Source organism: Herpailurus yagouaroundi, unplaced genomic scaffold (genome assembly GCF_014898765.1).
Source record: "Herpailurus yagouaroundi ecotype Mexico unplaced genomic scaffold, PumYag 140, whole genome shotgun sequence".
In the NCBI taxonomy this organism is placed as follows: domain Eukaryota; kingdom Metazoa; phylum Chordata; class Mammalia; order Carnivora; family Felidae; genus Herpailurus; species Herpailurus yagouaroundi.
The window spans coordinates 25,936,442-25,961,344 of NW_024412395.1; the positions used below are offsets into that span (position 1 = coordinate 25,936,442).

Genomic DNA, 24,903 nt, shown 5'->3' on the forward strand with positions numbered 1-24,903 from the left:
TGTCTTATAACAATAGCCACCTAGTCAATGATTCATCCAAACCAAATGTGCAAAGTGTGCAACAAACTTTGAATAAGTCCAAAGACTTATACTCCATTTGCTGGTATTAAGATCAAGGTGTTAAAGTTGAGGAAATAGAAAATAAAAGTTGATGGAGAATTCACTGCAGTTGTTAACTCTAAGGGGTTTCCAAGTCAGCCAACCTCAGTCATCTGTTGTTCAAACAAATGTACCTCTATTACGCCCCCAGAACTATGCCTACTGGCCAGAAGGATGCCCTCTAGGTGATATCAGGAGGTAGCAATGATACAGGTCTGATTTGAGCTAAGATACATTTCTACCACATTAATATTGGATGTGTCAGCATTTAACTGATACTATAAGGGACAAGTTTTCCTGTTACTGAATTCTCTACTTATTTTAAAATCTCAAAGTATTATTGTTATAATTATAAGCACAAATTTTTAGCTAGAGAATCCCTCCTTAAAAAAAAAAAGGCTGTTAATGATTCTGTATGCTAAAACCTCCACACCTAAAAGTTACAATGTAGTTAATGCCATATGTTTTCTTAATAACAACTTAGGGATAATATTCTACATTTGAATATCTTCTTAGTGTTCGAGCTAATTTTGAACCAGGATATTTAATACACATTGATAGATTTTTAAGAACAGCATTTGAGTGTAGACTAGCAAATAACTTTCTTTTATACTGTAATAGAAACTATTTACTGCCCCAATATGTTAAAACTTTCTTATTCTCTTTAGCTACATCAAGGGTACTCAGGTATGTCCCTTGCTAATACTAGAAAGCATTATTTTTCTTCTCCATATATATTTTCTTTATGTTTATTTATTTTTGAGGCGGGGGGCAGAGGAAGGAGGACAGAGGATCTGAAACAACTAATGACCTGAGCTGAAGTTGGACACTTAACTGACTGAGACACCCAGGCGCCCAATGTATTTTCTAGTCTTTCATGACTATAATGATGTTTCCATTGAAATGCTCAGTCTTAACTATGTATTAATCATACAACAATACTAATCATTGGAAGGATTAGCAAGTTTTAAATAGTGATGATGATTCTACAAATGGGAAATAGTACCAAAACATCCCATTTTGCCCAACATCACATTCCTCTTAGTGTTTATTTTTAGCTCCTTTGAAATAATGCTTTTGTGCTCTAGAGCAACACTACTGGTCACCTATCTAATATCCATTCTTCCTTAATTTTTCTTTGTTAATCTAACCACAGATTTACCTATGACACCAGGTGGCTACCAGCTTTAGAAAAAGGGGCTCCTCCTTAAGACCTACCTAGAGGGTGAATCTTTACTGAATATCAGGCAGTTCACTCCTTTCAAGCCTGATTTAGGAAGAATTTAAGAAGGATTTTGTTATATAATTTCAGACAAGGACTCCGTTGAGGAAATCTAGGAGCCTCTGAAAAAGATTTCATCCCTCTTGGAGAGGTTCACATCCTCTTTCTTCTTGACATTTAGATGGTTATGTGAGGGTGGGATGCTAAAAGCTCATCAGTAACACCAAAAGGGGTCAAATCTAAGGACATTAGCTGACAGGAAGAGGATGCTTGTGCAGAAAGATTAGAAGAATTGGATGTTTGATGATTTCATTTAGCCATCAATTTAATGAATTCTGGAACTTCCTCCCTTGGGATCTTGTTACATGAGGTCATGTGTCCCTGTTGTCTAAGCAGTTTTGAGATGGGAGTAGTACTACTTGCAGCTGAAATAATTCTTGATTCATTTTAGCATTTAGGACCCACATGTATTTATTATCTGCTTTCACTTTCTTCTAGGATCTTGAATTTTTGAAAGGAAATGTTAAATCCCTGCTCTCAGAAAGACCAAACATTTTCCCAGATAACCACTGGTGAGGTGTTACAGGACACATTTGGAAAGAATATGTACTGTTTCTTAGGTTTTAATCTGAAATCAGGAATTCCCATCCAACTTTGGTAACTATATAGTTAAGCAATGTATTTTAAAACATAGAAGAGTGAATAATGTTGAAATAATTACATTTTAAAATTGGATATAATTTTAGAAGAGCTAAAATTATCTTTATATATACATATTATTATACATTCTCTATCTTATAAACACTTCAAACTAATCTATAATCTGTGTCAATATTATGCAAATGCTGAGATTTGTAACCTAGATGTCTCACTAAATTTTCAGAGAACAACTAGGAAACTGCAAAATTTCTTGTTAGAACAGATGGTCTTTTGATTAATGCTCTAGTGCATAATTCTACCTCTGTTGAGTCATTTTAACAAGAAAGTGTTTTAAGTGTTCCGCCAGTTGGCTGGTCAAATTAGCAACAGGCACCAGTAAAGGTGTAAACCAGAAGCATAAATCCACCTAGTGATGCATAAGCAAGTGAAAGTATCTCTGCAAGAGTGTTTCTAATAGAGAAGATAGTGAATTAAGATTTTCAGAAAACAGCATGGAAAAAGCTTCTCATCAGTCTAAATTACTAGCCAATGGCAATTATTATATGATACAGGTCTATGTTAAAACTAGTCATTTAAATATTTCAAATAAATCAGAAATAACCAAAGTAATCAAAGTCCTTTGGATTGTGTCTTTAAAATGTTCTGAGGGAAGAAATGAAATGCATCAATACTGGATTTAAATCAACTCAAATAACTGGAGAAATGGTATTTTCAACTCACATATTGATAGCTCATTAGACTTAAAAATGTGCATTGGCATTATCCACACACAGCCTTCCATTAATAACCAAAAACTTTTGCATTTAAATAATTCTGATAAAAAAACTTCAAATTTGAAATGTAGTTATGAATCTACTTATTTTTTCTTAGAAAATTTAAAAGCTCCAGGAATTTATCACTCAATTCCAATGTAGTTCATTTCAGAGGTCTTTTTGTAAAAATGAAGACTTTTAGATTAAACTTGTTCCAACTGCTGCTTCCAGTTTTAGTATATTACATAATTTTGCTTTAAAAAAAGGTTTTTGAACTTTTAACTTTGTACTATGGGCTAAGTCATAAGTTATTAGTTATTAGTACTCTTTTATATAAACTGGAAAGAAGTAAAGTCAGTGGATAGGTTTAGACTTCCCTGAGCATGTTGCAGGTTCCTCAGTCTGCTGGTGGATCTGCAGGATTCAAAGTAAAAGGGTATGTGCTCTATACCATTTCCCAGCTTTTAGGTTCATCTCCTCATTAGTTTCCTCCAGCATAATTACTTAATGATAAAACAATTAATGAGGATTAGTAATGGTCCTCCATTATTGTGGTCTTCCAGAAGCCCTAGTCCCTTTAAGGAACTTATTCATATACACATATATTTTCCTAACTTTTAACTTATCTTAGCCTCCCAGTTGTACTTTGATATATTTACGAGTTGTTTACATGGGCAAAGTAAGTGTCAAGTGATATAGGATGGAGGCCATATAATGTTTATATCTCACATGAGAATTAGTACAGAGCATGTTATATTGTGGTAACAATCACAAGGGTTCTATGGTTTAACAAAACAAAAGTTTATATCTCTCTTGTATGTAACCTGTTAGGGATTAGGGCAACTGTTTAGGACAAGTAGGGCCCCAGCAACTGAGACTGAACTGATCTATGACTTTATCATATCAGCATGAGTCCTTGTCTGCTGTTGCTTTAGGAGAGGAGAGAGCTTGAGAGTTGTTTGTTGGCTTTTCCAAGCTTTGTCTTGAAGTGGCACACATCCCTGCTGCCCAAAGTCTGCAGGCCAGGATGTGTTAGATGGTCAAGGGGAACAGGGATGTGGTGGTGCATATGTAGTATTTGGCAAGTGCAACTGTTGCTGCCATAGTGGTAATTTGAAAATATTCATCCTTCTTGATAACAACAGCAACAACAATGAAAATTCTGCTGACATTTCAGAAATGGGGGTGAATGAACAACAGTAGATTAAATTCCACACATGAGTGAAATCATATGGTACTTGTCTTTCCCTAATTGACTTATTTCACTTAGCATTATACCTTCTAACTCCATCCATGTTGTTGCAAATGGCAAGATTTCATTCTTTTTTATGGGTGAGGAACATTCCATTCTTTATCTGTTTACCCATTGACGGACACTCAGGCTGCTTCCATTCTTGACAATTGTAAATAATGCTGCAGTAAACATAAGGGTGCATATATCTTTTTGAATTAGTATTTCCATTTTTGGGGGGGAAACATCCATTAATGGAATTGCTGGATCATATGGTAATTCTATTTTTAATTTTTTGAGAACCTCCATACTCTTTTCCAGTGGCTGCACCAGTTTGCATTCCCACCAACAAGTATTCCTTCTTCTCCACACCCTTGCCAACACTTGGTTTCTTGTATTTTTTATTTTAGCCATTCTGAAAGATGTAGGGTGATATCTCATTAGGGTTTTGATTTGTATTTCCCTGATGATTAGTGATGTTGAGCATTTCTTCATGTGTCTTTTGGCCATCTGTATATCTTCTCAGATTCAACAGTTTTTGACAGATATCTGTCATTCATTACTGATGCCACAATTATAAATTCCTAGATATGGTAATTATCCAGGATAAACTACTGATGACAAAAAGAAGAGAAACAGAATGGGAGAGACACTGTTCTAGTTCATATAATCTTACATTATATGATGTAATATTCACAACAACTGTACTGACAAATTAGTTAATGGGCTCAGAGAAGTTCAGTAACTTTCCAAAGTCAATGTTAAAACAGGGATTTGATCTCATGTCTACCTGATTCTAAATGTTGTGTATTATCTCAATCCCATAATGATTTCCCAAAAGAATATTTAGTACTCTAGCAAAGAAAAACATCTTCATGAAAAACTGCATGACCTTCCTTTCCTCTTTCCTTGACATACTATTTACTTTCATATATGACAGGGATTTCATTCACTCTTGCCAGCAAGAAGCCCACCAGTTGACAGGCTTCATTAAATATGGTTTCGATGCATAAGAATTACTGTTTAAATATTTCCCCTAGACTTGGTCTCTGCATTTTTCTTCTTTAAGTTGGAAAAAGTTGGGCAGGCTAGGTAGACATGTTTTGGGGAAATAATAGGGTTTGTGAGAATGGATATCACTTTTATATGTATATCAAAATATTTTAAAACAATGACTGTTCTAGGATTAAAAAGGGAAGGGTCATCCTGCTGAATCTAGTTACATCATAGTCCCCTTTCCATTCCAGAAGACTATCTATGGAAATTTCTTTCTTTGTTTTTAAACTGGAGGTCAAGACATTTTTGACAAAAAAAGAGTTTTCAAATTTTTACTAATTTGTTCAGTAAATATATATTTACTGAATAAATTTTTATTGAATTTTTAAATACTAGGTACCATAGGCATTGTGTACAGTTAAACTGTATTTACTGCTTCCTTTCAATTTTCAGTCACAAAGAGGGGGCAACATGGAAATTGTATGAGGGCAGAGAAAAGAGTAGTCATCCCCTCTACATCACTGCAAACATAACAAGATGAACAGATTCCAATGTTGTAATAGAATTTTCAATTTAAGGACATGGGGACAAAAGCACTCTCAAAAATTTTAATGTAACAGAGTCTTGGCTTTCATTCAGCTCCTCAAGTCTTGGATCATCCTCTGGGCCAGAGCAATAAGCCAAGTACTTTTCTATTTATTATCCACATTGTTGGTGACAAGTTTGTATGTCAGTCTTTTACATTTGTTGTTTCATTTAAGTAGCATGTTTTTCCAGCCAATAAATTTTGTTACCGATTTTGGAATTTAGGGGTGAAGCAGAGACGAATTTTTAAGTGGATCTTTGTGCTGAAATGGGAAGTGGCTTTTGGCATGTGCTTGACCTACATTGTAGAGATTACTTAAAATTTGATGCAGGTGATCTGATCAGGAAGTCACAGTCTTAAATGATGCAAAGTTCTAACCAACCACTGGGATGTGTTCACACTTACATGTCCACTGATGTCATCAGGTACAGGTTCAATATTTTGAACCTAGAATAGAGAAGCAGGCAGAAGGTGGTTTAAATTAAGGAAGAAGGTGGGGCGCCTGGGTGGCGCAGTCGGTTAAGCGTCCAACTTCAGCCAGGTCACGATCTCGCGGTCCGTGAGTTCGAGCCCCGCGTCAGGCTCTGGGCTGATGGCTCAGAGCCTGGAGCCTGTTTCCGATTCTGTGTCTCCCTCTCTCTCTGCCCCTCCCCCATTCATGCTCTGTCTCTCTCTGTCCCAAAAATAAATAAATGTTGAAAAAAAAAATAAAATAAATTAAGGAAGAAGGAACGACATCACCAAGATGGTCACATAGGTTGTTTCTGACTTCTATCTCATTCAGAATAAGAATAAGTAACAACTATTCACAAATAAGATACAACTGAGAGATCCTAGAACACAAAAGTGAGGCTGAAGTAACCCTCTCCCCTGCACCAAAAAGGCCACAAAAAAACCCCCACAAAAAAACCCAAAAAACAAAAAACAAACAAACCAAAAAACATTAAAAGGGTAAGAGAAGAGGCTACACATTGACCACATTTTCCCTCCCCCAGGCTAGCATGACATCATGTGGAGAGGTCTCCCCTCTGCCTCCAGTATCCAGTGGGAAAAGAAGACCCAGGGAGTACAACCAGTACCTCAGAATTGGAGTTGCCTGTGGGCACCCCTAACCTGATCTTGCATTATGGAGATTACAGAGGAATCTGGGGCTCAACCACCCAGAGTCTGACTGTAAAAGAGAAGAGGGAAGGAGCTGGCAACAACCAGCACATGGATATTGGCATACTGAGTTCATACCTGCAGTGCCCAAGTAATTACCCAACCAGGAGATTTGTTCATCTACAGAGCTAAGATGGGGCACACTATGACTAGAGAGCTGTCAGAGCATAGATCTGCCTCATTTAGATGATCAAGTGAAGAGTTTTAGTGGCTGTAGAGCCCTGCTTGCCCACCTTCAGCCAAGGAGCTGAATCACAACCCAACCCACTGTTGAAAGCATTTTCTAACCCAACTGATCAGAAGGACTGGTGACAACTCCTGGAAACAGTGCAGCCCAGAAACAATTGAGCTGAGAGGAGGACGGGCAGAATTGATTATCCCCAGAACAAGGCCAATACCAGATATGAAGCATTACCATGCTCTACACAGGCAGGGGACTAATTTATAGCCAAGGCTCAAGGTAGTTCCTGCCCCATCCAATTGGGAAAATTAAGATATTTTATGTGAGGTTCATGGTAACCAAAAGTGAAATTCCTATAGTAATTACACCAAAAAAAAGAAAGAAAAAGAAAAAGAAAAAAGAAAAAAAGACATGATAAATAAGTCAAAGCATATTGATGCTATAATACATCAAAACACACGTAAAAGACAAAAGGATAAGAAACAAGGAAGAATGGATCTACAAAATAACTAGAAAACAACAAAATGACAATAGTAAGTCCTTAACCTATCAATAATTACTTTAAATGTAAATAAATTAAATTCCCCAATTAAAAGACAAAGAACGGCTGAATGGATTAAACACACACACACACACACACACACACACACACACACACACAAGATCCAAAAACATGTTGCCCATAAAAGAATCACTTTAGCCTGAACAACACACAGATTGACAGTGAAGCAATGTAAAAAGACATTTAAAGCAAATTGTGATGAAATAAAAGGGTGTGTGTGTAACTATACTTATATCAAACAAAATAGATTTCAAACTGAAATTGTAAAAAGAGACAAAGAAGGTCATTATGTAACAATAAAAGTGTCAATACATAAAGAAGATATAACAACTGTAAATATTTATGCACCCAATATTGTAGCACCTAAATATATAATGCAAAATATAAAAGAGCTAAAGGGAGAAATAGTATTAATACCATAATAATTGGGGACTTTAATACCTTACTCTCAATAATTAATAGATTATATACAGAGAAAGTTTCAGTGGATTTGAACAACACTATAGACCAGATGGGCTTTACATACATATACAGAACACTGTATTCAACAATAGCAGAATACACATTCCTCTCAAGTACACATGTAACATTTTATAGGATAAACAATATCTTAGACCATAAAATGAGTCTTAGCAAATTGAAATTGAAATCATGCCAAGTAGATTCTCTAGCCACAATGGCATGAAAATGGAAATCAATAATGAGGAAATCTGGAAAATTTTTGAACACATAAAATATTAAACAAGACTCTTCTGAACAACCAATAGATCAAAGAAGAAATTAAAGTGGAAATAAAAGTTCATTGAGACAACAATAATGTACCAGAACTTGTGGGATGCAACAAAAACAGTTCTAAAAGAGAGTTTTATAACAATAAATACCTACAGTAAGAAGCAAGAAAGATCTTAAGTTGGGGCGCCTGGGTGGCGCAGTCGGTTAAGCGTCCGACTTCAGCCAGGTCACGATCTCGCGGTCCGTGAGTTCGAGCCCCGCGTCGGGCTCTGGGCTGATGGCTCAGAGCCTGGAGCACTGTTTCTGATTCTGTGTCTCCCTCTCTCTCTGCCCCTCCCCAATTCATGCTCTGTCTCTCTCTGTCCCAAAAAAAATAAATAAACGTTGAAAAAAAAAAAAAAAAAGAAAGATCTTAAGTTAACAATTCAACACTATACCTTAAAGAAAAAGAAAAAAGGAAATAAAATTTAGCACAGAAAATAAATAATAAAGATTACAGTATAAATAAATAAGAGAGGAGAAAAATAATAGAAAAGGTTAGCCAAACTAAAAGTTGGCTCTTTGAAAAAATTAAAAAAAAAAAACCTGAAAACCCTTAGCTAGACTAACTAAGGAAAAAAAAGAAGGGCCCAAATCAACAAAATTATAAATGAAAAAGACATAACTGATACAACAGAAATTAAAATGGCCATAAGAGGCTACTGTGATCACTATACACCAACAAATTGGACAACCTAGAAGAATGGAAAAACTCTTAAAAACATAAACTTACCAACACTAAATCAGGAAGAAATAGAAAATCTGAATAGACCAACTACTAGTCACGATATTGAATCAGTAATCTAAAATCTCCAACGAAGAGAAGCTCAGGACTTAATGGCTTCACTGGTGAATTTTACCAAACTCTAAAGAATTGACACTGATCCTTCTCAAACTCTTCCAAAAAATCAAAGAGGAGGGAGCACTTCCAGACTCATTGAAAATACTCAATGAAAGATTAAAAGGTTTTCCTTTAAGATCAGGAACAGAACAAGAGTGCCCATTTTTACCACTCTTACTCAACATAGTAGTAGAAGTCCTAGGCAGAGCAATTGAGCAAGAAAACAAAATAAAAGGTATCAAAACTGGAAAGGAAAAAAAATTATGTCTATTTGCAGATGATATGATATTTTTATATATAGAAAATCCTAAAGACTCAAACAAAAACTCTTAGATCTAATTAATGAATTCAGTAAAGTTGAAGGATGCAATAGTAACATACAAAAATCAGTAACGTTTCAATACATTAACAATGAATTCTTTGAAAAGGAAATAAAGAAATCAATCACATTTCCAATAGCACCCAAAACAATAAAATACTTAGGAATAAATTTAACTAAGGAGGTAAAAATCTCTACTCTAAAAACTAAAAGACATTGGTGAATAAAATCAAAGAAGATGCAAATAAATGTAAAGGTATCCAATGTTAATGAATTGGAAGGACTAATTTATTAAAATATCAGTAGTTTAAAAAGATTCCAGCAGTCTCTGTCAAAAGACTCTGATGATTTTTTGTACCAAGTTAAAAGAATAATAATAAAACTCCTAAAATTAATATGGAACCACAAAAGTCCCCAAGTAGTGAAGGAAATCCTGAGAAAAAAGAACAAAGCAGGAAGCAACACCCTTCCTGATTTCAAGGTATACTATAAAGCTATAGTCATCAAAATAGTATGTTACTGGCATAAAAATAGACAAATAGAACAATGGAACAGAATCACAAACCCAGAAATAAATCAATGCATATACAGTTAAGTAATATTGACAAGGGAACCAAAAATAGTCAATAAAGAAAAGATAGTCTTCAATATATGGGGCTGGGACTATTGGATATTCACATGTAAAAGAATGAAACTGGACCTTCTATCTTACACCACTAAAAAAAAATAACTTAAAATAAAGACTTAAATGTAAGATCTGAAACCATGAAACTCCTATAAGTAAACATAGAAATAAAGCTCCTTGACATTGGCATTGGTAATGATTTTTGGATATGACACCTAAAGCACAAGCCACAAAACCAGAAATCAACAAATGGGACCATATCAAACTGAAAAGCTTCTGCACAGCAAAAGAAAGCATCAACAAAGTGAAAAAAATCCCTACAGAACAGGAAAAATATTCATGCCATATATCCAATAGGGGATTAATGTCCAAAAAATATAAAAAACTTATGCTACTCAACAGAAATGAACAACATCCGATACAAAAATGGGCAAAGGACCTGAGACGTTTTTTCAAAGAAAATACATGAAAGGCCAACAGGTAAATCAAAAGAGGCTGAACATTAGTAGTCATTTGGGAAATGCAAATTAAAACCACAGGGAGATAATTACCTCACACTTGTTAGAATGGCCTTCATCATAAAGACAACAGAACAAGTGTTGGCATGAAAATGGAGAAAAAGGAACCCTTGTGCATTGTTGGTGGGACTGTAAATTGATAGAGCCACTATGGAAAACAGTATGGAAGATTCTCATATAATTAAAAACAAAACTACCATGTCATCCAGCAATTCTACTTCTGGAAATATATCCAAAGGAAATGAAAACAGTTGAAAAAATATATTCACTCCCATATTTATAGCAGCATTGTTTAAAATAGTCAAGATAAGGAAACAGCCTAAATGTTTATCAATGGATAAATGGACAAAGATGTTATATGTAATAACTTACTTGTTTATATATATAATTTATAATATAGAAATACAGAAATATAATATATATTGAAATATATATTAGAATATATAGAAATAATATATATAATGGAATATTATTGAGCCATAAAAAAACGAGGAAATTCTACTATTTGCAATAAGATGGATGGACATGAAAGTCGTTATGCTAAGTGAAATAATTCAGAGAAAGACAAACACTACATGATCTCACTTATAAATGAAATCTTTAACTCAGAAAAAGAGATAGACTTGTGGTTATGAGATGGACATTGGTGGGGGAGGGAATTGAAGGTAGATAGTATGAACTTTCAGTTATAAGATAAATAAGTATAATAAAACCTTGGTTTGCAAGCATAATTCATTCCAGAAACATGCTTGTAATCCAAAGCACTCCTATATCAAAGTGAATTTCAATAATCACTGGCTTAGTTGTGATCATGTGACACGTGGCCTCACATACTACTTGTATTGCAAGACATTGCTCGTTTATCAAGTTAAAATTTATTACAAATGTTTTCTTGTCTAGGGGCACTTGGGTGGCTCAGTTAAGCATCTGACTTTGACTCAGGTTATGATCTCACAGTTTGTGAGTTCAAGTTATGCATCATGCTCCGTGCTAACAGCTCAGAGCCTGGAGCCTGCTTTGGATGCTGTCTTCCTCTCTCTCTGTCCTTCCCCTGCTCATGATCTATCTCTGAAAATAATAAATATACATTAAAGAAGAAAAAAAAAGAAAAAAATGTTTGTTAGTCTTGCAGAACACTCACAGAACAAGTTACTTGCAATCCAAGGTTTTACTGTATTGGGGTTATTACATAAGACATGATGAGTAGCTAACTCTGCTATATGATACATAGAAAAGTTAAGAGAGTAAATCATGATTTAACATAATAAGGAGACATTTTGTTTCCTTTTTTCTTTCTTTCTTTTCTTTTTATTGTATCTGTAAGAAAAGGTGAATGTGAGCTGAACTTACTATGGTAATCATTTCTTACTATATGTAAATCTAATCATCATGCTGTACTCATTAAATTTATATAGTGATGTATCTCAATAATTTCTCAGTAAAATCGGAAAAAATTAAGAAATGTTCTATTGTTTCTGGGTAACGTGTGAATGGACTTCCCTGAGTCAGTCAATAATTCCTCTGTGTATTTGGACATTAGCTGATTTTCACCTATCTGGAATGTTGTCAAGGTATTTAGGCTTTATGCAGAGGATTAGACTAGACAACTAAGGAATTCATCCTAATATGTAAAGGAACAGAAAATCAGAGAATCACAGTACATTACAGATTTAGGAAATATTTTCTCATTTGTAGAGAATAAAAAGATTTAATTTTAAATTTGGAAAAAAAAGAAAATCACTATTCATTTGAAGGAAGATATATACTTGTTTGGACTTGGAATCTCAAAGTGTACAAAATGGTAAATTGAATGTATTTATAATTAAAATATTCTGGGTTGATGTTTGTGATTTGGGTAAAGTTGAGGTTTATCTTTGCTTGGAAAATTTGATAAAAGAGCTGTGTTAAAAATGTGATTTTTTTTTCTAACAGTCCCAAATCAGGAGGTAAAATCCATGTCTCCCCTTGAAACTGAATAGACCTTTGTGACAAATAGAACATGATGGAAAGTGATGCTTCATGACTTCCAAGGGTAGTTTAGAAAAGGCCATGCATGTTCTGCTGTCTCTTGGAACACTGGTCTGGAAGCATTAAGCCATCATGTACTAAATTCCAGCTACCCTGAGCTGCCATATGGAGACAGATACCATGTAGTGGGAAAGAGGGAGTTCAATACCAGGTGCTTGAGTAAAACATTCTTCTCTATGCCCTAGCCTGAACCAGTGTCTGCCGCTACCCCATGCGACGAGAAAGAACTGGCCTGAATCCCATTCCCCAAATTTGTAAACAAATAAACGACTGCTATTGACTTAAGCCATTGTGCAGTGGCTCGGTACACAAAAATAAACAACCAGAACACACAGATATCTCACTATTATGTTGTCTTTATATAATGCTTACCCATTGACTTGCAAAGAGGAAAATTCAGTCATCAGTATTTTTGGTTTTCTTAGCTGTAAATATAATTTTCCATTAAGTTCCTAGAGAGAGTATATTTTTGATGTATGAATTTAAATAAATAAGCTTTGCCCTCAATTGTTAGCTTTTAATCAATGATATATTAATATGTATTAATTAATATTAATATGATATATTAATTCCAACCAATAAAACCCCAACTAATAAAAAGAAGATGTAGATAGATGATAGAGATAGAGATATCTGGACAGAGATAAAGATTGGATAGAGATTTTGTCCAAATATTAATCAAATTCCTAGATTAAAGAAATGTTTCATTGTGTAGAACAATAGGGCAAAGCAAGATTTGTAGTGCTGACAAACATAAATGCCTTAGCTGTTAAGACCCTGGAAATGAATAATCATCTTAAGAAGGAATGAATGTCAAAAGAGTGAATAGGGAGCCAGTGCCACAACTGTGGGTGGGGATTTAATCAACAAGTCAGGTTAGCGAACAAACTCCTTCCCACTGAAGTTATCCAAACGACAGATCCTTTTCAATATGTCATTGGACTAACAAGAGTTTAAAGAATTAAATTATTAATATTTTCAAACATAACATATTCACATATACATGAGTTCTATTAGTGTTTACTCATTTCATGCATAGTCAAATATACTATTTTAATCAGTATTATCTATTACCAATTAATTAAAATGTTGATAAAAATAAAAATTTTAATTGTGTAGCTTGAATGTTATAATAACATCGCTTATAATAAAAACATTAAAATATCCTGTGCAAAAGTAACAGTAAAAAATGTTTACTTCTAATGCATTATCTTATATATTCTATCTTCAGATTAAGGTAGAAATGAGGTAAAATTCATATCCTTACTAATGTAACATTCAACATCTTCCAAATATATTTGAAACCAAGAAAAGTATGAAGAATGCATATTCTTCACATGTATAGAAATAATTTTATATAATTTTACAATAAATTAACTTTATAAAAATGAATAAAAGTAAGAAAATCTCAAATAACATGATTTCATTCCTTATGAACTTTACTTTTCCTGTGCAAATCAATTTTAAGGTATATTCCTGTACATGCTTCTCTATTCCATTACATATTTTAGTATATGTAATGGAATTTTAATCCTGTTGTCTATATTTTCCATAATTTTTTTCAAATGATTAAAGAGATTGGTTCTCATCAAGAGTGTCTCTGAATTCTCATTGTTGTTCTACTTTGGATAATAGCAAATTTAAATAAACATTAATTTAAAAAATAGTAAGAATTTCTAATTTGAAAAATAGACATTAATTTGTAAACCAAAATTTATCCTCAAGTAATTCTTTGGTGTTGTCCTAAAATCTTCCATTCCTTACAGGAATGAATGAAATCCATTTTATTAGATAAAGAGGAGATTATTTACAACAGTAAAAATTACAAGGTGATAAATATGAATAATGTGAAAGTTTAAATACCACAACCAGTGTTAATTACCCATCCCCAAGTGATTATTAGAATTAAAAAAGGAAATAAAAACTGAAAGTTTCATTATATGACATCCTGATAGTATAAATTGTACAGTACTACAGTATAAGAGTGCCTCCAAGTGGCATTTGTCAAAACTCCATATAAAAAATTTAAATACAAGAACCAAAAGTTAAGCTTTAATAACAGTAGACCCTAAAGGATCACTTTTATCTTTCTGCTTACTTAGGATCTACTCTTCATATTTACAATTCAGTTTTTAGGAAATTCCTAACTGTCTTTAAATATCCACACTTAAGTCCCATTAATCTTCAGAATTCTAGATTGTTTTCAGTATGTTATTTGTACTGTCTTGATATAGTGTTTAGTTAGCTGATAAGTAATTTCATTTCCATTAAATTTGTACAGTTGAATCTTTTGATTAATACATTGCCCCTATTTTCAGTGTTCCTAAAAATGTTGTCTATATTTCCTATATCTTGGATGATAAGAGGGACAAAGGACTTATTTCCTACCTATAGAATACTAGACATGTTGGATCATCTAATTCTACCTCTACAATTTCACAATTAAATACAAGAGTTTAAGGAATTTATCCAAGATCAATGTGGTTGGTGACTTAACTAATATAATCTGTCTGACCAGACTTGTAATTCAGTACTCTTTCAAATACATTTGCTCTGACACCAAAAATAGAGCTCTTCCACATGCCCTAAACAAATACATGTTTATTTTTCGTATATGGTTTTCTTAAAACTCAACCAAACTCTAGAACACCAAATGTAGAAGTTGCCTAAGGCAAAAAGTGCTCAGGAACTGACAAATAAACCAATAGGTTCTAAATAGGCCTTAAAAAAATTAATGTGTAGTGTTTTGGAATTATTCTAGGTTTATGTCACAAAAATATTTAAATTACCAGAGTAGAAAGGAGTCTGGATAGTAATAAATAGGGCAGTTGAGCTTGTAACATAACTTAGAGACAGATCTGTTTGCTCTAAAAAGATAATCTTTGTAGTGAAAGTTATTTTCAAACTGATTTCATTTGTAAATGCTACTCTTTCCATTATTTTACCACTCTTGTCCTGATATTTCTTTTAAATTTCATGTTTTACTGTTTATTTCCCTTCTTCTGTTTCATATAAATGATTCCAGGAAGGCATTCTTCTCTCTTTTCCCAAAGGTGTCATTCCAATGCTATTCTTTCCTAATTCTTATTCCTTTTTCCCCTCTTAATTGCTTTTTATGGGTCTTTTCTTTCTCTCCTGCCACTTCATCTACAACTTTCTTGGAATGAGTTAGCCAACATCGACAACAAGATTTAAAGTTCAGTCTCTGAGGGGCTATAATGTAGATACATCCAGAGTATTAAGTACAGAAAAATGCCTGTAGGTTTTCAAATAGATATGTGGATATCTGTATGTGTAATATAAACTATTAACTTTTTAAACTTTTGAATGCCATGCTGTATTATCTATGGAACTATTTTGTGGTGAAATTAGAATAAAATGTTCTAATTTAATATTTCCTGTTATTTAATTCCAAAATACCTTTTAAAGATTGAGCTCACATTGTAGTTTCCATTAATTTCCTCAGTTATCCCATTTAAAAAATTAAATGTGTTTTAACTATCATGCCAAATTTCTACTTGTTTAAGGTCGTCTCAAACAATGACCATTTTTTAAGTCATGTTTCACTACCTGCCAATCTGAGCTCATCTCAGAATTTCATTAGTACTCTATTTACTCTGACTCCCACATCATTAATGAGGTTTCAAATAAGACCAGACTGAAATTCATCCCTATGGTACCCGGAAAACATGACATTGTTTACTGTCACTCTGATTCAAGCCCATTGTCCAGATTTTAAACATTACAACAATGCTCAATGCAAAGCCAACTTAAATGAACTCTTCTGAATAAAATTTGTGACTGAAATTTAATGAGACACATCAAAACTTGGCTATAATTAATAGAAACGATCTTGTACATGTCTGTAGTTGTTAATCCTGCTTATTTCTCCCATGATTAACTATTTATTTGTTTACTTTTCCTTTGGTGAGATCTTCAGATATTTTCTTTGATAGTTGCATTCATTTTGTTAGTGATGAAAGATACATGTCAACCTTCATAAATATTTCAATAACTTTTAGTTTGGTAAAGATTACTTAACTTTTCATATAACATGCCAAATAAACCCAGATGGTTATGCATATATCAGAACTAAATACATATAATTACAAAATCCAAGTTAATATTTTACCACATTTTTGATGACTTATTCTCAGAATCAGAACAAGGAATAAACTGAAAATGATAAACCACATATTTTCTGGGCTTTATGCTAATTAGATACAGCAATTTAATTCTTTAGAATTCAAAATTCTGAGGATAGAATCATTTTTAAAAGAGAAAACAATCTATAGATTAAATCAAGTTGTAAGATACTTGATTAAGCCTAATAATAATTTATTTATATTTATGGACTATTCACTTTTCAACCAGCTGTCAATATTTTATGCTATGTGTAGGAAAAGATGAAAAATTACCTTTTTGTATATATCCTAAGTGAAAATGGTCAGGGAAAGTAATGTTGAAATAAGGATAATACTCAGCGATGAAAAAGCATGAAATCCTGCTATTTGCAACAACATGGAGAGAACTGATTATAGGGTATTATGCTAAGTGAAATAAGTCAGTCAGAAAAAGATATATCATATGTTTTTACTCATATGTGGAATTTGAGAAGCTTAACAGAAGACCATTGGGGAAGAGAAGGAAAAATAAGTTACAAACAGAGAGGGAGGCAAACCATAAGAGAAGAGACTCTTAAATACAGAGAACAAACAGAGGGTTGATGGGTGGGTGGGTGGGGGGATGGGAGGGATTGTAAAAATGAGTGATGGGTATTGAGGAGGGCACTTGTTGGGACAAACACTGGGTAGTGTATGTAAGTAATGAATCATGGGAATCTACTCCTAAAGCCAAGACTACACTGTATGTTAGCTAACTTAAAAATAAATTATTTAAAAAAGAAAGGTAATAAAGAGTATGTTTTGAAAAATACAGTTGTTAGAAACTACTGAACAAATGCTATTTGATGATTGTTTCACAGATACCCTAAAATTTATATGTAATTTTATCTCCCTAAATAAATTGAAGAATACTAAAAGGCAGAAATATATGCTGTTGAAACAAATACACTTTTTCACTAAATAAATATTATTTGCTAAGTGACTGATATTAATTAGCTTCATTTCCTATAACAGTATGGTCCTTGTGTTAATCTGCTTCATAATGACTATATTTGTCAATTATTGAATTAGAATCTCTGAGATGGGGCCAGTTATAAACTTCCCCGATGAGTTGTGAGTCAATAATGTTTGAGAATTATTGTCCTACAAGCAACATACATAATGAGTGAATGAATGAGTGAAAAATATTTAGGTGCTGTCTAAAAGCACATAGTGAATAAACAGCAATGGTATTTCTATTGAGCTAAGACAGAATAACCTCATAGAATGTTTTTGAGTTATTATCAGCACTAATAAAATGTGATGATAGAGAATTATTCAGTTTATCTGATTATACCGTCTATGTTGACTGAATATGATATATATTGTAGCTGTTTAAAGACATAATCAAAATGTCAGATTATAAATGATATATCTCAAAATAAAATGACAGTGAAAACTAAACAATGATCTAAAAGGTATTTATGTTCATTTCCAAAGATATAAAGATATCTATATTGGTAAAATTAATGCCAACAGTTGACCTGGAAAACTAAGTCAAAACATATTCATAAGATATTTCTGAATCCCTTGGCTAACTGTCTCTAGATTACAAAATTAATACTCCAAAATAGAAGTTACCTAATTTCTCCAATTGTCACAATATTATAAGTGAAAAGAATAAGTGCTGTAAGTTAAAAAAGAAAATACCATTAGTTCACACTTTATATTTGAGAGGATTTGTGGAGGAACATGGGTTAGTGAAGAATGTGAGTTTGAAGAAAGACTTATTTATATTTAAATTCTCATTATAAACTTGTTATTGGGGTTACCTAAACCAAGTTATTTAAATTCATCTTCTCTAAAACAGAGTAATAAAACATACCAGTACCAAGCGTGGGGTTGGAGGGTTACTATCCTATAGGATGATTAAATGTAATCATACCGCAATGTCTGAAACCTACTAGAAGCTTTGTGAATGTCTGTTATTATTTTAAAACTGTGTGACTTAAAGCAATCACAATGATACAAACCTAAAGATACTACAATTGAGATCCTGGTTCAGAGAACAACTGAGGCTCTTCTCTGTTGTAATTAAGCATACAACTCTTCTTCTGTGGGTAGGATTCAGTGAGTACACAGCTCCTTTATTTGCTTCAATAAAATTTGTACCTCATGATTTTGTTACAGCAGAAATGCTATCCTGAGGAAGAAGCAGAGATCTTCATACATTCTGTGACTTGTAGCTTCTGAAGTGACTACTCAGACAGAAGGAAAGTGGCTTTGGTTAGAGAGCAATGGGGGAAAAGGTCGCTTTTGCACTGATGAAGATAGCCTATCTAATAATTTAATTACTAGATGACGGAAAGTTGGCTGTTTGGCCAATAAGACATCGCTAAGAGGATAGTTACTAAAATTTTGTTGTCCATCTTAAACATTATTGTTAACATGTAGGTTGAATCAAAATAACTGATATTATGAGGTTGTAAATTACTTCTGCTTTGGTGCCTCAACCATGGCCGATAGAGGTCAAATTAATGACATATTTTACATAAATTATCTCATTTCATCAATGTGCGAAATACCTCAATATACAATCACAAGGTGATAGGCATTTCAAATAATGAAAATACCAAAAACAACCTTAACCATATCTTCAAGGATTGTGTAATTTTATCCAAGGTTATATTAACAATATTAACAATATTAACAATATCTTCAAGGATTGTGTAATTTTATCCAAGGTTATAAAACAATTAGAAGATAATATAGAAACAATATCAAGGGCAAAGATTCAAGATTTGTAGGGTGTAACTTGGGAAAGTTTTATGAGAAGATGAGACTTTAAATACTTGTAAGTTTTTTTTTGTGAAAGTGAGTGCCGTGTAAAAAAATTCTAAGTCTTAGTTTTATTTCCCAACTTTGAACTTATATTCACATTTATGAGGCTTTCACAAATGTACTTGGAGTACAGTTTGACTTTGAGGTTCTTAAGTATTACAAAGTGTAAATTGTGAGTCAACAAATTTAATAGAGAAGAAATAATTATTCAAGGTCAGACCAAAAAAAGGAGAAAAGAGTAAGTCAACGAATTTAAGTGTAAGAGCATATGGCAGCATAATAGAAGTGAAATTTGTAATTCTAATGCACATCAAGTAATATTTAAGAACAAATTCCATGGGGCGCCTGGGTGGCGCAGTCGGTTAAGCGTCCGACTTCAGCCAGGTCACGATCTCGCGGTCCGTGAGTTCGAGCCCCGCGTCGGGCTCTGGGCTGATGGCTCAGAGCCTGGAGCCTGTTTCCGATTCTGTGTCTCCCTCTCTCTCTGCCCCTCCCCCGTTCATGCTCTGTCTCTCTCTGTCCCCAAAATAAATAAATGTTGAAAAAAAATTAAAAAAAAAAAGAACAAATTCCAATTACAGAAGAAATCAAATACTAAATATGTGAAGAAAGAAGAATGAATAAAATGTAAAAATGCATTTAAAATATTAATAAAAATATTTTAAAAAGCAAATCTGCTTTTTAGACATAATTTTCATTACAAAGAGAAGAAATATGTAGTAAAAGAGTATCTCTGGCAATAAAATATGAAGGGAAGTCTTCACTGTTGTTAATGAAATTACATAAAATATTCACAGATTGATTATCTAAAGAAGATAAATAAAGCTATTTGTTTCCACAGAAACTTTGATGACTTGATTGATTTTCATTCTATTTTAAAATAACGACCCTGTGTGTCTATGAAGAAAAGCCATTTATGCTTGTCAGAATACATTCATGATGAAATAATTCAGATGCAAAAAAAAAATGTTGGGGCACCTGGGTGACTCAGTTGGTTAAGTGCCCGACTTGATTTTGGCTCAGGTCATGATTTCACAGTTTGTGGGTTCGAGCCTGTGTCTTGCTCTGCCTTGACAGCATACAGCCCGCTTGGGATCCTTTCTCTCTCTCCCTCTCTTTCTGCCCCTACCCTACTTGTGCACGCGCACACTCTCTCTCTCTCTCTCTCTCTCTCTCTCTCTCTCTCTCTCTCTCAAAATAAATAAATAAATAAACATTAAAAAAACAACATGTTAACATCACTAAATTTGGCAGATTACTGTATATGTTCTACTGAGCCTTCACTTTGTTTTTAGGCTGTTATAAATTCACCTCTGTTCAGTTTAAAAAAAAAAGAGGGGCGCCTGGGTGGCGCAGTCGGTTGAGCGTCCGACTTCAGCCAGGTCACGATCTCGCGGTCCAGGAGTTCGAGCCCCGCGTCAGGCTCTGGGCTGATGGCTCAGAGCCTGGAGCCTGTTTCCGATTCTGTGTCTCCCTCTCTCTCTGCCCCTCCCCCGTTCATGCTCTGTCTCTCTCTGTCCCAAAAATAAATAAACGTTGAAAAAAAAAATTAAAAAAATAAATAAATAAAAATAAAAAAAAGAAAGACAAATAACAGTAATGGATTCTTCACTGGAAAATTTAATTCATGTTTAAAAAAATCTTTAAAATATAAGGTTAAAATTATTCTGAAGAAGATATCAAGATAATAAGATCAGAGAAGAAATCTGCTTAATATATATAACATAACCAATATTTATAGCACATAGAATAAAAAGTGAACAATGATGTTTAAAATTATCTGGTTTGGGGACACCTGGGTGGCTCAGTTGGGGGCACCTGGGTGGCTCAGTTGGTTAAGCATCAGACTCTTGGTTTCAGCTCAGGTTATGATCGCAGAATTCGTGAGTTCAAGCCTTGCATCAGGCTCCGCAATGACAGTGCAGAGCCTGCTTGTGATTATCTCTCTCTCCCTCTCTCTCTGCCCCTTTTCCCACTCTCTCTCTCTATGTGTCTCAAAATAACCTTGAAGGAAAATAAAATTATCTGGTTTAATGAGGGAATTAAATAGAAAGATTTTAGCTTGTGTTTATTTAGTCAATAGGAATTTGTGTGTGTGTGTGTGTGTGTGTGTGTATGTGTGTGTGTAGTAATAAATGTCATGTCTGTGTAATACAAGTTAAAAACTGCCTCAAAATTCTTGTTAAGAAAGATTTATAATCTTCCAGAGCAGATGTAACTTCAATAGGTTTCAGGATTTATGAAAACAGAATTGTCACAGTTCAATTACCTATAGTCATTTCCAGGACTGAGAATCACAATAATATTTTAAGTTATTCTATAGTGGACAATACATACATGCATTTACATACATGCACTAGATATGACTTTAGCAGCAGGCCAGCTAATTGCCTACCTTCTATAAATTAGCAACTAGGAAATTATTTTCACTCCTCGTGACATCTATTTCTGTACATTTTAATGAATCATTTCCCAGCTGATCTTACTCTACCTCTTTCTAAATCTATTATTTCCTAAATATAATAATCTTATATTAAGATATATAAATAGTGTGAATATACATTTTAGTGTGAATTCAACAGAACAAACATTTATTGAAAACATAGCATTGCTTAGAATAGGTGGGATAATGTGGGAACTTGAAAGATTAACCAAGTAAGTTCTTTGCTTTCAAGCACATTAAAAGGGGATAGATACCGATACCTATACCGATAACATATATACCACAAATTGTAATTTGTTGTTGACTATCAAAGTGATTTAATTTTGTATAATAAAGAAACAGCTGTGGAACCACAGAGGGAATTGTTTTGAATCCACTGGGTGGGGGGAAATGCTTCAATCATGGCATATGTAGCTTTTGAGAGGATTCTTAATGAATGTGTAGGATTTTAGTTGGTGACACAAAATTCAGTTGGAGAGATGAATAGGAGAGGAAGAACTTTAGAACATATTTTTTAAAGATGTGGAGACAGAATATGATTTATCTTTTGGGGTGGAATATAGTTTAGAACAAGAAGCTCTTCCACTGGCCATTGTGTATTGTTCTCCTGTTGGGATTACAGGACTGTTATTCACTCCTCACTTTGAAATACTGCTAACATCTCTACTGTGCCGCTTTCTAATTTGGTGAATCTTTCATATATTCGATTCTCATTCAGAAAACTGATTATCAAGTTGGGCAAATTCACTTACATTTCCTTTGATTGTAAGTAATTTTATTTTAGGTAAGGTTCAGAATTTTCTTTGATTAGATTTGACTAGAGAGAAAATTGCAAACCCGGTGTCAACTTCATTTTAGCTGGGCTTCACAATACAGTCGATTGTTCTTCCTTTCCAGTGTAGTCTTTTTGTCTTTTAGCTAATAGCTTTCAGACTTACATAGGCTATCTCAATTAAACACTGTATTTAGCCAGGAAAAGCTGATGAAACTCTTGGTCAAAAATTGGAGAGGCTTTACTTTCTAGAACTTATTATGTACCAAATCTCAAAATGGGTAACAGTGGAATTCTGATGAAATTGCCTAAAAAGCACAAAGTATTTGTGGGGCATCTGGGTGGCTCAGTCAGTTGCATGTCCTACTCTTGATTTCAGTTCAGGTCATGATCTCACAATTCATGAGTTAGAGCCCCACATCTGGCTCCATGCTGACAGTGTGGAGCCTGCCAAGTGTCCATCAATAGATGAATGGATAGAAGGGTGCCTGGGTGGCTCAGTCAGTTAAGCATCTGACTTCAGCTTAGGTCATGATCTTGCGGTTCATGCATTCGAGCCCCACGTCTGTGCTGACAGCTCAGAGACTGGAACCAGCTTCCCATTCTCTGTCTCCCTCTCTCTCTCTGCCCCTCCCCTGCTCACTCTCTGTCTCTCTCTCTCTCTCTCTCTCTCTCAAAATAAATAAATAAACATTAAAAAAAATTAAAGAAATGTGAGTCAAAAAGGGTGATTAATCCATTTTCTGGAGAAAATATGATGAAAGAAAAGACCAGGAAGATAATTGCTTTGGTCATCTGCATATTATAAAGAATGTCATTTTTTTGTCTCCAATGTTTCACTTTTTTTTTATTGCTCAGCTATATTTCTTTAAAATTTTTCCTAATATAACTCATTTGGTTCAAATAATCATTTTATTTTCCTTAATTTGTAGTTACTATTCCTTCCTACTATCACCAGGTGAGAACTGTCTATTCAACCCCAAACACTGGACTGGGCAAATTAAAATCTTTAGGCTTCAGTTTTCTCTGTGTAGACTCAAAAGTTCTCATGCTAGTTCAACAGTGAGTTAATGATGCAGTTAGGAGCAAACTCCAGATTTTAAACTCTCATTTCACTTTTCTCTTCACATTATCACAGTGTTTATTATTTATGGTATTAGAGTGTGATATGAAATCAAAAGACTTGGAACTAGAAGAGCTGGGTTCAAATTCTGGCCTGGGTAACTTTGGGAAGTGTAATCTTTCTGAACCTCAGTTACCTCATCTATAAAATAAGAATAAGTATAATATCTTATTTCAGAAGGATGGTTTGAAGATGGTATGATAATATTTGGCTATCCATCAATTACTATATAACCCATAAAAGTTATAAATATAAGAGTTGTCATTAAGCAGTTATGATGCTTTATGTAAATAATCCATTGGGGATCACAAATTAATGTTTTTAATGCTATCCTAACATGGTTTTATTACTAATATTTCAAAACACACCTATCATTAATGAATTTCTAATCCAAATAAAATTTGTCTATAATTATTTTGTAAAGCATAACAGTGTGTATTCCATTCTAGCCATTATAACAACCTCTTTTATGTCAAATATTAATTTTTTGGAAAAGGTTTAACTTACATTTTTAAAACGTGTTATCACTCTTTTGTTTCTTTTTGGAAGAGTTCTGCTGGCACATTCATCTAAGGTAGTGCTCTTCCTAATGCTATCCTGCTTCAACCGAAATACTTGTCTCGAAAACCCACAGGTCTAGAGTGACATTAACCATTTTTTTCCTGAGGTTTTATAAATAAATATCACCTCTAAAATTTCTTCTCTAGAATTAGGCAACAACAGTAATGAGGATGGTTTGATACATAAAATTTTAAAATAATTTTTTTAAATAATAATTTTTTTTAATTTTTAAATAATTTTTTAAATAATTATTTAAAAATAATCAGAAGATTTAAAGTTCCATTTCAAATACATGGTTTCAACAATTATATTGTATTTCTTGAACAGCAATTCAAGTCAACAATCAAATGAGTGAATTTTGACATTTTTGAACTATCTCACCAGTATCATATATAGGACTAAGTTTTTACTCGGTAGGAGAAAAAAATCATAAGAGGATCCCAGGATCCTATGCTTGCAAGATTAAATAGAGAAGAGGCAAAGGGAGCTATATAGAGGACAAGTGAAT

At 33.5% G+C, this 24,903-nt stretch overlaps 1 long non-coding RNA gene across 3 annotated transcripts in view; it reads right to left on the bottom strand.

Annotated features, from left to right (window-relative positions):
• Positions 1 to 24,903, bottom strand: part of LOC121030510 (uncharacterized) — a 60,381-nt gene that overhangs the window by 35,045 nt on the left and 433 nt on the right. For 2 of the 3 annotated variants that reach the window (XR_005790258.1, XR_005790260.1), the window contains exons 2-3: positions 12,925 to 12,977; positions 5,952 to 5,993 (exon numbers count right to left, since the gene is read on the bottom strand). The exons of the other annotated variant lie outside the window; for it this stretch is intronic. This is a non-coding gene — a long non-coding RNA (uncharacterized LOC121030510). The remainder of the gene's footprint in view (positions 1 to 5,951; positions 5,994 to 12,924; positions 12,978 to 24,903) is intronic. 3 annotated transcript variants of the gene reach the window in all.